The sequence below is a fragment of the Rhinopithecus bieti genome, unplaced genomic scaffold (genome assembly GCF_001698545.2).
Source record: "Rhinopithecus bieti isolate Rb0 unplaced genomic scaffold, ASM169854v2 scaffold_1599, whole genome shotgun sequence".
Taxonomy (NCBI): domain Eukaryota; kingdom Metazoa; phylum Chordata; class Mammalia; order Primates; family Cercopithecidae; genus Rhinopithecus; species Rhinopithecus bieti.
Window position 1 is genome coordinate 5,383,383 of NW_016804139.1, and position 15,360 is coordinate 5,398,742.

Consider the following 15,360-nt stretch of genomic DNA (forward strand, 5'->3'; position numbering starts at 1 on the left):
AATATTTAAGTCTGGACTTTGTACAAAAGAAATAATACCTTTAAGAAACTAACTTAGGAGTACATTTTAATTACCTTAATATAAATTAGAGAAATAGGTAGAAATACTGAATAAATCTATTACATATTTTAGATACAATCATAACTCTTCCACAAAGAAAATTACTGTTGAATATTAAATTTTATAAAACTTTTATTTCCTCTACAGAAAGCGTATTATAGGTTAAAAAATAATTTTCTACTCACAAAATTAATTTTGAAGCTTCTTATGAGGCAAAATGTTAAATTATAAATCCATATATGCTACAGATACTTTCAGTAAGACAGTCTAGGCTCTGTGGATTCATTTTGTGAATATTTCACATAAAAACCACTGCAGCGAAGTGCATTTGAGCACAACTGGAGTATTTTTATGGTATACTAAAATCACAGAGTTGAAAATAACTCTGATATCATCTACTCTATGGTCCTGCTAACAGAGAAAGACAAGATTTTACCCACCTAGTTATGAATCAACGCACAAATAAGTAGATTTCATGAAGTCTTTGGTAGATGTTTTAGTCTATCCAAAAAATGTTGCTTCTCAGCCTCCTTTCTCTCCAAAGAAACATCGTTATGATCATTTCCCATCCCCTTCACCTCTGTTCTGCTCTGTGTCCCAGAGAGCTGACTCCAGTGAACCATATATCCCAGGCTCACTTGCCAACAGGCTGCTGTGAGATTTGCCAGTGACAGACACTGGTAGGGTGGTGAAGGGTTGGCGGGGAGGAGAAGCTGGGGTATTTCTTCCTTTCTCTGTCTCAGGGGATGTCTACAGAAGTGGTCTCGTCTCCTTCCTAATTTACCTTTCTGCTGGTGCCACCTTCTAATTTTGTGAAATACCAGCTTCTTCTGTCTTTATAGCCCTGGGGTGCTAGCAGTTTTTTCCCTGTTATCTTCCTGCAATTGTTTAGTCCATTCTCTATATTAAATCCCTCTGTTTTCAACAGAAAATAGAGTTCATTTTCAACAGGAAAATAAAGCTCACCTAGCATGAGTTCCACTTTCCTGCCTGGATTTGAAAAAATATATGCATATATATATTATATAAATATATATATGTGTGTACGTATACGTGTGTATATATTTAAATATGAATAAATATGAAAACATACTGACCATATATGTGTCCTATACATTAATTCATTTTTACTGAATGTTGGTAATACTTTAACACATACACACACACACACACACACACACAACATTTAATGAAAATAAAATCAAACAAACAAATGATCCCTAGGACATTAAATCAAATTGCCAAAATTTTGGTCTTTTCTGATTTCAAAGCCCTTCTCACAGTGCTACGGTTTTTCTTCAACAGCATCAGGGTTCATTCTCTGACCTCTTTATCTCACCATTCAACGGGTTTCCTCAGTTTTCATTGCTCTTGAACTCACTGTAACATTTGATATTACTAACAATCTTTTTTCACTTTGATGAGACACTCTATCTCCTTGGTGCTTACTGTACTTGGAAAATGTAAAAAATATGGTTAAAAACTAAATCTATAATGCACCACTCAGATCAGTGAGTTTTACTTTAGCGTTTTGTTGCTTGCATATTTATTTTATATAATTGAGGTATTACTGCATACAGAATTTTGAGCGTATTTTATGTAACTGAGGTATTACTGCAAATAGAATTGCATATATTGTCTTTACATCCAACATTATATCACACATGTATTGCTATATCATTAAACATTTTGGAAGACATTACTTTTAATGCCTTCATAATATTCCATTGTCGAAACGTATCCTATTTCCTCAATTCTTTCTTATTATTGGACATGTATGTTAGTGATACTTTTATACTAGTATTGATATTAATAATGCTTAGTTATTTTAAGACAGTGAAAACATGGCCTCCTTTTAAATCCTTTCCTTATTTTCTTAGGTATAATGAGTTGCGCCTTTTCCTATATACCCAAGGACACCATCTTAACTCCTCTGTTCTTATTTCACTGTATTCTATTCGTTTTCACATATCCCTGCTCACTGGGTTCTTGGCTCCTAATGGGTGGATTTACTCCAGAAGACAGTAAATAAACTGTATGATGGAAATATGAGTTTGTCATCTGTATTATTTATCTAGGTCGTAAGAAAGGGAGTTTTTTTTCAAAAGCTCTAAACAGAGTAAAGGACATGTAAATCATTTGCCTGTTACTTTATTGATTAGAATGTTTTGATTGACAGTTAAGAGAAATTCTTTTTGGCCTTTATTCATTCTTATAGTAGAATTTTAAGCTTAAAATGTAATCAATAAATATACAGAGAAAACGAGCTACAGATGGAATAATAATGATTGGTTAGAAGACTTCATATCCTGGCCAATTAAATATTATTTCAATGTGTTAAAGATTTGCTCACAATAACATAGTGCTATGATGAGAAAAAAATAATTCTTAGTGACTAGTAGATTTCTTTTAATAGTAATGCAAAGCTAGTTCATATACTACTTTTCATAGACATGATTTCAGGTTCTTGAAAATAATCTAAAGAAACCAATAATCATTAATTAGTTTATTCACCCTATAAATACTTAATGTCTACTCTGTCCAAAATATTATGCTATATGACTGGAATTCAATGATAATCAAAAAGCAGAGATGTTCATACATTTGTGAAAGTTTTATTGATAAATAATCTTATTTTGCAGTTAGATTTCAAAACAAATTTCTCCAATATAAGTCTTTTTTTAATGCTATATGCAGCATAGAGACTTCTGAAATGTCAATAACCTGAGCTCACAAATGTGGCCAAACTAATTCTATAATTTGATATAACTGAAGATATTCCTTGGAAATTTTAAAATTCATTTATTATTTTAAAGTCTCAAACTAGAATACTCATAAAGATCACTAATTTTTCTAATGACACTCAAATATATGTTATGATAATTTCTGTAATTAATCTACAACTAATTTCACTGATTGAAGGCAAAAAATCTCCAAATTATATAATAAATAAGGCCTTTGTTTTTTGAAAATGCATACTCAAAAAAGTTATAAAACAAAGAGGAGTCATGATAAATTGGCATTAAATTTTTATATGCAAGAATAATACTTTGGACACATTTGAGTGATTCTGCGTGAATCATCTGTTATTGCAATGTACCGAGGACTTGATCTTCACTTTGCAAACTATTGCATTTACATGTACAACAGAAAGTTGTACAATGACATGTACCATGGATTTGTTTACTTTCATTCATTAATCTATTTTCAATCTTGTTCCAAAAAAGATATTTGATACACAGTTTACGTTGTTATTTACACTGACTCCGCAGCGAATTGGTTTTTATTGCACTGTTTCAGCAGTTCATTAAGGCAAAACATAATTGCATCCTTCATTCAGAGGGACAGATTCTCAAGCAGGAAAATATTCTACCATGGACAGATGTCAAACAATAAATTGTAATATATTACAAAATGCCTGTTGTCTCTTCTTTAGTGGACAAACAATAAACTAATTTGTACTTATTGCAAATTTTAGAATAAAGAGTTTGTCCTTTTCATTGTAATAACTTTAGAATATATTTGATAAACTAAAGCCAACACACATCTCAAATGATGTCCTTTGTCCTACAAAAAGAAGAAAACATACTTAGATCATAAAAAATAAAGAAGTGAAATACTAAAGTTTTCAGGTTGAGGTAAAAAGAAAGGGCAAATAAAATTTACATTTTCTAGCATTGCTGTCCTGCAATCTGTGCTTTAATAGCATAGAAGCTGCTGAATTTTATAAAGTGCAAATTTGAATCCATTGTTCCATAAAGAACCTAATTAAAAACATTCCAGGATTACAAAAATACATAGTATAATGGCTAAGATATATTTTCATGCCATGGATAAAATCCACCATAATTAAGAGATTTTCAAATGCCAGTCCTTCAGAGAAAATTCAGTATCATGAGTTTCAAAGTAAAAATAGATTTAGAAAGTGATTAGGGGAGGAAAGTACTGTAAATCACATACTACAAGAAAGACTTTTCCATGTAAAAGGAGCCAACACCTTTTTCTCCACATAATTTATGGAAATGATTGCATAACATCTTATCACTGTACATGTTTGTGTGTTTACATACATACATACATACATGGAACCAAAGCAATGGCTGTTACTACTCTTTCAAATGTAGAAGGAAATTTTAGTTACATGCTCAATATATGAGAAGATGAAGACAGTTTTCTAACTGCACCAATAAAAATAACTCAAAAATATGTTTATACAATAAAAGACTTCTTCCCATCCTGTTTCCACTTCTACAATTTTTTCTCTTGCTCACTAATTACTGCTACCTCATTATACATGTCTTCATGCCTTTAAAGTTCCTAAAGAATGAACTACAAACAATATATAACACTTTCTGGTGTCTATTTCAAAAATTATAGAAAACAAAAAATCATGAAATATCCCTCTGCTTTAATACACAAGACTCTTAGAACATGTCAATTATGTGCAGCTATCTTTTAGTCCAATGAAGTCTAATTCTGCCACTTGTGGACTGATGGGCTCTGTAACACATCAAATACACTAATGGTTATCAGTGAGCAGATCTTACATCAGTAGAGTATACAACATGCAGTGTGTATGATGATGGGGCAATTAAAAAATAGGTTTAAAGACATTTACAAGACGTTAAACAGTATTAGCACTTTAAATGACACTTTCAGCTCTCTAGCATTCAATTCTTAGACATTATTTTCAATGTTTTAAAATTGTGTTATTTTGACAAACTATATAAAATAACATCCACATGCCAAATCTTCAATAGCCCTCAAGAGATATGTCTACACTTTATAGACATACATAGAATTTTTCAAGGTGTGTCATTTAGCAATTAAAAGTATGAGTTTTGCACTTATATAGACATGGACTAAATCTTGGATCTGCAGCTCATTAGCTCTCTGGACCTTATAAAAGCTATTTTCTTTCTCTGTGTCTCAGTTTCTCTTCCTGAAAATGGGGAGAACAGAACTTACCATAAATGTTTTCTAAAATTACATGAGATGTAGAAAAAATATATGGTATTTTCTTTGTTATACAAAAGAGTGAAATAATAAAATATGTATATATATGCAATCAAAAATATAATATGCAGCACAATATATTAAAGAATTAAAAGTTTACAGCATATACTATAGTTTCCCCTTACCCACAGGGATACATTCCAAGATGCCCTGAATGTCTGAAACTGCAGATTGTACTGAACCCTGTACACACTGTTTATTTTTCTATACATACATGCCTATGATCAAGTTTAATTAAAGAGATTAACAATAATTAATAATAAAATACAATTCATACAATATACTATAATAAAAGTTATGTGAATGTGGTCGCTCTCTCTCAAAATACGTTAATATTTTCAGACTGTGGTTGACCATGGGTAATCAAAACCATGGGGAGCAAAAGTATGGAAGAGAGGGGACTACTGTAACCTCACACCTCTCCACATACACCCACACCCCCCCACACATACATTATATAAATAATTACATAAATGTATATATAAATCTCACACATTATTTTATTCCTAGTGTGAAATAAATATATATGGTCCCGAATCATGCTCTTAAACAAATTAGCAGTATAATTTTGCAGATAACTCAGTAACTGTATATGAAACACATACACACATACATCGTTCACACTGAAGCTGAAAAAATAGAACTGGCTGCAATCTCTGTGATCAACAGGATTAAAATATAGCACTATCTGTAATTTGGGGACTGCCTTAGAAACACAAAAAGTTTTTATAATACCCAGTAAAATATGTCTTTGGATTGATCGTGTCTGTAACATACAGCCCAGATGCTGATTATACATGGCAATAAAACTGACAGTTCTTCGCATTTTTCTCCATCTGCTTTTAACGTAAATGGCAAAAGCAGCTGCCATAGAACAGCACATAGTCTTAATGGGGTAAGGGGAGGGGAGGCAGAATGACTGTAGCTTCTGAATCTTAAATTGTCCGCTGTAGCCAACACATTCTCCTCATAGGTAAGATTGGCCCATCATCTGAAAAGGAGGAAGATGACATTCCTTTTCTTTGATGTTAAGGATTATCATGCCTATTACATATAATTGTAAAGTAAGTACTTTCTATTTTTGGAATGTTACTTCCAGTTTTAGCAGTAAATCATGTCATTAAAATCTTTCATATATTTCTACATAAAATGATCCAACATATTTTAGCCTATAGTATTATTTGTTTTGTAATTACAGTCTCCAGAACTTTGCAAATTTAATAAACATCTTCAGCAGCTTAGTGAATATTGGCCTCTAGAGTGACATACTTTGCATACAGCTAGAAGTTTTGCCTTAAGATTGTGTCCATACTAATTGATTCTCGTCATTTTCTGTCTTGGGATTCCTTGTTCCTTAAAAGTATTCATTTTTAAATTTTATTTACATATTTGTGATGTCATTCTAAAATACATTCCCCCAAGTGTAAATTCAATTGGTGTTTTATAGGAGAGATATGCCTCATTTTCCATTTGGTCTTTAAGCATTTTAAAAGCAAGACAAAAATATCTGTGTGTGCACCTTCTGAATGAGTGCTAAAATTTTCATGCATGTATTCACAAGGACACATATTCAAATACAAAGATACACTCAATAGATGCAACCAAATGGTGTAGACTCAGAGGAAAAAAATGGGCTTAGGCACATGGCCCAGAGATTTCAGGGGGAGAGAATATGTCACTATCATGTTATCATATATACATTTTAAATTAACCCAAGAAAGAAAACACTTAGAGGTTCTTTTGTTTTATTTCTCATTAATAACAAAAAATTTTAGACACTTACTCTGAGTTAGACACTGAGCTAACTCTCCTGCTTGCTACTCATTTTAGTTTTAAAATTACAAAATCATCTTTCTGTATCACTTGTTTAACAGTATTATTCAATAAGCAGAGAGTAGTTCTCATTATTCTCCACCCCCGCACTGAGTTATTCTCCACATTATATATCATCTTTTTCCTAAAGTTTAAATAATGCTGCTTACTAGTAAAATATGAACTATGTAATTTTTCACCTGTCATTCCAGCTGATAAACCATCAGTCTATGACATAATTGCTAAAATGCCAATGACACTTTTACTAATTATGAGAATAAATAACATTGTGACTATGCCCCAGATGTCTTCATTCTTATGTCAGAGGCTACATGGTTCTTATTTTACATTTGAGGGGGCCTCCATTTTTTTCCCATAGAAGTTTTAGGCGAATCAACTGCATGACCACTAGAGCCACTTCTTGGAATAACTTCCCAACACTATCTGCTGCTAGGCCTGCCTTCATTATCCTTTATAGAGTCTGCTGTTATTGCATTCTCAGTGGGCTCCTTTCTTTCAAACCACTCTCCATTCCATGTTAGAGTGATTTTTCTATCAAAGAAATCTAATCATGCTACTACCTTGCTAGACAATTTCCCTTGTATTCTATTGTCATCAGGACAGTCTCTTCTTCAAGATTTGGCTTCCACTTTATATTCTAAGAACGGTAAATTTTAATTTTTCCAAAAACACACTACTCTATCATTTTCCTGGGACTTTGCACATGCAGCCTCTTAGGTCTAAAAAAGCCCTCAAGTTCTCTGCCTGCAAAACACATCTTAATTCCTGAAGATTATTTGATTCTTCAAGGCAGAACAAGGTAGCCCTCCTCTTCATTTTTTGTGCACATATATTTTACTACTTATCTCATGTTTAAAATTCTGTTTGTGTAAAGCTTCAATTCTCTGCACTGTAGACATTTTGCAGGTTGAGACTGTCCCCTTTCATCCACAATGCCTGATGCAGAGCAAGCACTCAGAAATACTTGTTGAGTATGTAGTAGTACATTTTTAAAATGCTGCCTTTCCGCATGTGCTTCTTGTGTTGCAACAGTACTCATCAGATTCCCGGGACTTTTTAAGAGAAACCAGTTGGAGTTGCTGTCTGTCCTTACCATTTTAATCTCTGTACTTATTTTAATATTTCTTTTTCTCCAATTTATTTATAATGTTATATTCATTTTTACTTCTCAACTAATATTACAAATGTTTGATTACATCTTCTACATTTTTCTTTTGAGAAAGGTATTATATAGTTTTCTGCTTAAGTTATCACGCAATTTAACAAAAACACAGGTACAACATTTGTGTGTGTTTGGGTATATGTAAGTATAACATGTACGTTACCTAAATAACTTTTTGGGAAATTAGGTACAAGAAAGAAATAAGTTGCAAAAAATGAATACAAATGAAGAATTTTCTTATCATGAACACTAAGTCTTCATGAAAATGGTTTCTCTGCACATAGTGGGCATATGAAGCCTTTTGAAGATAATTTTTCTACTATTCTTTCAATAGTAATTTCTTTCTCATCAATTATTCTTTCAATGACAAAGAATGCTCAAGATATGCATATACAATTAGGAATTTTACCAAAATAAAGATGAAAACGCTCAAATGATTAATAGTGAACTCAATAATGGCCTGTGGAACTACTTGCATTGTTTCATCTCTAAAGGTATTTTACATAATTCATTTTACACTATTTTGCTATGGAGCTATCAAAGTTGCTATAAGGAGTACACTGAGTGTGGCTACTGATAACTAAGAATTAACATGAGAATCTACTGGGTGTGGTGGATCACACCTGTACTTCCAGCACTTTGAGGGGTCAAGGCAGATGAATGGCTTAAGCTCAGGAGTTCAAGACCAACCCGGGCAACAAGGTGAAACCCCGTCTCTACCGAAAAGACAAAAAATTAGCTGGATGTGGTGGCATGCACCTGTAATCCCAGCTACATGGGAGGCTGAGGTGGGAGGATTGTTTGAGCCCTGGAGGTGGAGGTTGCAGTGAGCCGAGATCACGCCACTGTACTCCAGCCTAGGTGACAGAGTGAGACCTCAATCCCCTCCCCCTAAAAAAAATTAACATGAGAAGCTTCTTCTGTGGAAACGCATTGTAGAACACTGTTTTGTATGCTGAATAACGAGGTGCTCCGTGTCTGTAGAAAGGTAAAGTATTTTCTCTTTTTCTGGGCTCATCTGATGAAATCATAATATGAAAACTTGAGAAAATATAATCCAAAACACAAGGGAATAAAATAATAATGAATGATATTTACATAAAAAATTCTCTCGCATACAATGACATTATGACTACTAAACTCACACAAAAAATAATCCAGAGAAGAATCATTGCATTTTGTTTTTCTAACCATATATATATTAGCACAGAATCAGAGATAAAATAATATTGACTTGTTTAATCCTAGGATTGTTTATTTAATGACATTTCTAGGCAAGTTATATTTGATAGAGGAAAAACTAGTACTTTCATAGTACATAGGAGATATATTTGTAGTTTCTGCTATTTTGAGTATCTCAGAAGAAAATTTGAGAATGCAATTCTAATTGCCTACATCGGAGTGACAGCTTCTTATCTCAAACCAGGTTTTCATTTTAAAAATAAACAAAAGTATTTACTACACTACAAAAAAATTAAAAGAATTTTGCTAACCTTTAGGAGGTGTGTAGTTTCCTACATAGTGTTTCCATGGGAATTAAGTGAAATAAACAATTTAACATTTTGAAAATTTTTTATCATAAAGAAGGTTTTATTATGCATGATATAAGATACTTTTAAAAAGTACTATGTCATCTATATTTCTATCAGACATAAAATATTGAGAATGTTTTCATATTAGCTTGCCTGAAAAGCACAAAGTTATAAAAACATAAAATTTGAAGCGAAAGTAATATTGTAGGTTAGCTAATTTGTGGGTGGATTTGAAGTAGCAATAATATCAGGAGTGTGTAAAACTGCAAAATGCTAACAAGTGCTCCATGTGTTAAGAAGTGCTCTAATAAAATTAAGAACTAAAGTAGAATTGCTCAAATTTTAACTTTTACAACATTTTCTAAATTACGCCTATTTCCATTACATTTTATTTTCCTTAAGTTGAATATGTTTATGTTTTAAAATATTTTTGCAATGAAACAATGAAACCTCTTTCAAAGGAAAACAATTGCACTTTGAAATTGCCAACCTACTTGTTATTTAACAAGGCAAACTCAGAATATTGACTATTTCTTTCATACCATGTTACATTTAAAAAATGATATCACTTGCCTTATTTATTTTATCAATATTGTCTGAATAGTAGTCAAGTTCACCTGTGTGTGCTGTAAAAAAATTAGTCACATTGTGTACTGTACTTTTTAACATTTAGCATAATTAAAATAAACTAATTGCATAGCATGACAAATATTCTGCTGGTTGAAACATTACTAAATATATGCTAACCAATCAAAAATTCATACTTGATTTCATAAGTACTTGTAATTATTTTAAATCAGCCAGTACATAATAGGCTAAAGGCAAGTTGGTCAGATCTAACTTGCATATCTTTACATACAAAAAGTCAGATTACTTTGGGCCTACACGGTGTTGCCTGTAATCCCAGCACTTTGGGAGGCCAAGGTGAGTGGATCACGAGATCAGGAAATCGAAACCATCCTGGCTAACACAGTGAAACCCCGTCTCTACTAAAAATACAAAAAAATTAGCTGGGCGTGGTGGCGGTCCCCTGCAGTCCCAGTTATGCGGGAGGCCGAGGCAGGAGACTGGCGTGAACCCAGGAGGCAGAGCTTGCAGTGAGCCGAGATGGCACCACTGCACTCCAGCCTGGGCAACAGAGCCATACTCTGTCTCAAGAAAAAAAAAAAAAAAAAAAAAGAAAAGAAAAGTAAGAAGACTTTGAAATATGTGGATTCAAAATTGAGTATTACTTAATAAATTAAGGATTCAAAATTTTGAGTGAGACAAATGCAGAAATAGCATGCAAAAAGGTTACGCATATATGGGAGGTAGTTATCTAAAGAGAAATGAACAGAAAAAGATACTTTTAAAATTATATTTGCAGTATATGCCTACAACAAAGAACTAATATCCAGAATCTACAAGGGACTCTAACAACTCAACAAGGAAAAATAAACAATCCCATTAAAATGTGGACAAAGGACAAGAACAAGTATTTCTCAAAAAAAGACATGTAAGCAGCCAACAAACATAAAAAAATGCTCAACATCACTAATTATTAGAGAAATAAGAGCAATTGTTAATAATAGCTATTGTGACATGTGTAAGATGATGGTGTGGATGCAGAAAAAAGGGAATGCTTATATACCATTGGTAAAAATGTAAATTAGTTCAACATTCAACCTCTATGGAAATCAGTACAGAGATTTCTCAAAGAACTAAAAATAAAACTATTATTTGACCTATCAATCCCATTACTGAGTATCTACCCAAAGGAAAAGAAATCATTATATAAGACACCTTCACTCATGTTTATTGTAGTACTATTCACGATAACAAAGTCATGGAACTAACCTAAGTGTCCATCAACGGTTGATTGAATAAAGAAAATGTGGAACATATGTGACATGGAAGAAGATACAGCCACAAAAATGAATGAAACCATGTCCTCTCCAGCAACACGGATGGAGCTGGAGCCCCTGAAAAAGGCAGCGGAGAGTAAAGGCAGGAGGATGTAGGAGCAAACACGACAAACCAAATTGTTATAACTTACGCTCTTACTAAATATTCTCCATGAAATATGGAATTTCTATATAATGGTTTGAAAAGGCAGTATGCCACAGGAAATCTATAACTAGATTGAAGAGAACTAAATATCAACTTCATAGCAATCTATCACATCGCATTCAAAACTGTACACCTCAAAAAATTACTTATCTAAGTAAGTAATTCTTAAGATTTGATATGGTCAGAATCAATTTGCTATTAATGATTGTGTTGCCATAGACTAGATCATGTATAGACTCACAGAAGGCACTGCATCTATTGAAGAGTAAGGTTTTCAACTAGCAGAGTTCAAAGCAGCAAAGTGCTGGAATGACCCCTAGGCAACAAACAGCTTTCTGTTTAACAACTAAGTTTACCTTACGTTATATGTTCTACTTTTTTCCCTTCTATATTTTCTTCATTAGTCCACATTGTTTTGTCACATTTTATTTTATTTTGTTATTATTTTTTTTGAGACAGTCTTGCTCTGTCGCCCAGGCTGGAGTGCAGTGGTGCGATCTTGGCTCACTGCAAGCCTTGCCTCCCGGGTTCAGGCGGTTCTCCTGCCTCAGCTTCCCGAGTAGCTGGGACTACAGGCACACACTACCACACCTGACTAATTTTTTTTATTTTTAGTAGAGACGGGGTTTCACCATGTTGGCCAGGATAGTGTTGATCTCCTGACTTCGTGATCTGCCCGCCTTAGCCTCTCAAAGTGCTGAGATTACAGGCGTGATCCACCGCGCCCAGTCTTTTCTTTTTTTTTTTTTTAATTTTTACTATGAAGGGTGGTGGCCTGGAAGCTCTCCAGATTGTGTGTCCAAGATCTTCTTCCCCTGCTCCCAACACTGTCTTCCCCACCCACGGTATGCTAAGTATTGGGGCAGAAATGGTGAGGGAAAGACACGGTCTGCCCTTACCCAGTTTGCAGTGTAATAGGAGAGTTTTACATGATTCAAATAACAAGTTAAACTGTGATAAGTGCTGTGCGGAGAAGATTCAGGGAAATAAGAGAACATTTAACAGAGAATAGGGAAGATGACATTGTAATAGTTACAGATATAAAGTAATATAAAACAGCTCTCAGTTTTGCAAACAATCCTGTATCTTAATGCCTTGTCTTTCTCTCTGTTCATTCTACGTTCTCTTCATAGGTAAGTTTCTTAAAATTTCTCTTGTCCTTTTTATCGGAGTATCAGTCATTCTCTCTTCATGATTTTGAAAATTTATCCTTTTATGATATTCCAACAAGACCAAGCTATGCCTACCTCTTTTATAGCTTGATCGAGGAAGGACCATGGGCTTGAGAGTCCAGCAGATGTATGATTGAAGCCATTTTAGCCACTTCACAATTGAAGGTTTTTTACAAAATTTCTAAGTTTTTTGAGCCTCTGGTTTTTTTTCCAAGTTTTTTTTTTAAACAACAAAGTTCTCAGTCTTTGAAAGATTTGAATTAAATGTCTACAGGCCTCATTAGAGAGCGAATATGACTGTAGAGAAAGATGTCTAACACATCTGTAAGATGATTAAATTAATATAGCTCCATAATAGGGTACCTATTAAATGCTGAGTTGGTCAGCTGAGAATCAAAAAAAAATCTCAGAAATATTTAAAGCATGGAAATTCGAATAAGTACACAGAACAGGGAAATTTAATGAATTTTTAGTGTTCTAGACCTATTTTAGCCCATGCTATTAAAATTCTATTCATTTACTTTTCTCTTGCTGATTTTATGCTTAAAAGTACCAGTTTGTCTACAGGGAAATAATAGGCTGTTCCTCTGGTTGTATTTATTAAACTTGGTTAACACAGCTTCATCTTTTCAGAGACAAATCTGTTCCAAATGTTTAATTTTTAAATTATTCATTTACCCAATAAATACTTATCAAGTGCCCACTGTGTGCCAAGGTACTAGATTTTTCACTGGGTATTCAGTAGTGATAAGAACAGAACTAGTTCCTGCCTTCATAGAAGGTTTACTTTAGTAGAAGAGATAGATATTTTAAAATAAACACACAATAGTATATAATTACAAAACATGATAATTAGGGACAATCAAAAGCAGATTCTAACCTATAAGCAAGAAGGGAGCGCCTGCATTGTGGTAAAATGATGAGTATAATGAGGCCTGTTGGAGAAAACCACCAGCCTTTATCTGACCTACGTTTCTGCATTAGTTTTACTATTTTATTTAATTTCATAAATATCCCCATTACAGGTCAATGAGAAGATCAAATGTGCATAAGCCAACATTCCAATTCTGATTTTAAAGGAATATTTTCCTTCTATTGCTTAACAAACAACTGTGTTAGCAAATAGCATAAGTATGAATTTGTAGTTGGAAACAGAAAGCAGAAAAAATGAGTCATTATTTTCTACTTAGATTTATAGGCAGTTGATCACTCATATATGGCACATACATACTTTCTTTTTGTTAGAATTATATTATGAGACAGTTGTAAGAATAACGACATATCACACAGTAGGTAATCAAGTCAAAATTATTGAATGAAATATCTCATAACTTGCAATAAAGAAACTCCACCGATAATTTATGGTAAAATTCAGATATTAAAACATATTTGAATAAAATGGGGAGAGTTTATAATTTTCAGTTCATCATAGAATAAAAACCTGCCATCTGTAAAGATATTTCCACATTTAATAATCTTAGTGATATTCTTTGTTCTTATAAAAAATAGAAGAGTAATAAAAGAAATAAATTACTAAGCTAGTAAGTTATGCCACTATAATGAATGAAAATGGAATTATCTTGCTGAGTTGAGGATCAATATTATTTATTACCAGATGCTCTACTGATAAAGCTGATAATGTAATAATCAGGGAAGTAAAATTCACTGGCAGTTTCACATGTTTTCATCTCTCCTCATAAATTTAATTTATTGTAGCTTTACCTGATATACCACCTTCTCAATATAGGCAAAGTCCATGGGACATATTATTTACTACAACTTTAATGCAACTAAATCCCACCATTATACAAAATCTATAGAGCATACAAAGTAGAAGAAAATCACTATGATAAGAAATAAACTAGACTACCTAAGAAAACCATTTTAAGTGTTTCATATTGCTATATGAAAATGTTATGTCTCCATCTTACTCTTTTCCTTTTAGCAACCTATAACAGCTTTCTGTTCCTCTTCCCTATGATCTGGATTTGACCAGTTCACTCCTGTGTCCAGATTGATCTTGCTCCCACATATGTCTTATATAACTCTCACACTCTCGTTTCTCTCTAAACTCATTCTTTCTTTCTGACTTCCTAATGATGACAGGTTTCTGCATCTTAGAATTAATCCAAGTTTGTCCATTACAGAGCAACAATTGTCTTTTTCAAAAAATCCTTTCTGAGTCAAACTCTTCAAACTGCGGCTTATATACTCTCTGGAATACTAATCAATACTTCTTTTCTTAACACTCTGAAAGGTGGCTTACTGACCTACCACTCTATCAGAATGGAACCTTCTAAGAACAATATGCAGGTCAAATTCCAAGACCTTCTCTCAGACCCCAGCTTGGTTAACTGGCAGTAGTATTTGCCTCTGGAAATCATTTTTCCTAGAAGTCTCTTCCTCCCTTACCTATTAGAGCCCTCTGCTGTTTTTATTTAGGTTCTTGAGCTTCTCCTCTCTTACTCTCCTTTTCATTAGCCAGTTGATGGTTTCAAATATTGACTGTTTTCTATTACGTTAATTACTCCAAAAT

The 15,360-nt window shown here is 33.2% G+C and overlaps 1 protein-coding gene across 2 annotated transcripts in view; it reads right to left on the reverse strand.

Moving 5' to 3' along the window:
- SLIT2 (slit guidance ligand 2) overlaps window positions 1–15,360 on the reverse strand; it is a 388,117-nt gene that overhangs the window by 116,941 nt on the left and 255,816 nt on the right. The window lies entirely within an intron of this gene.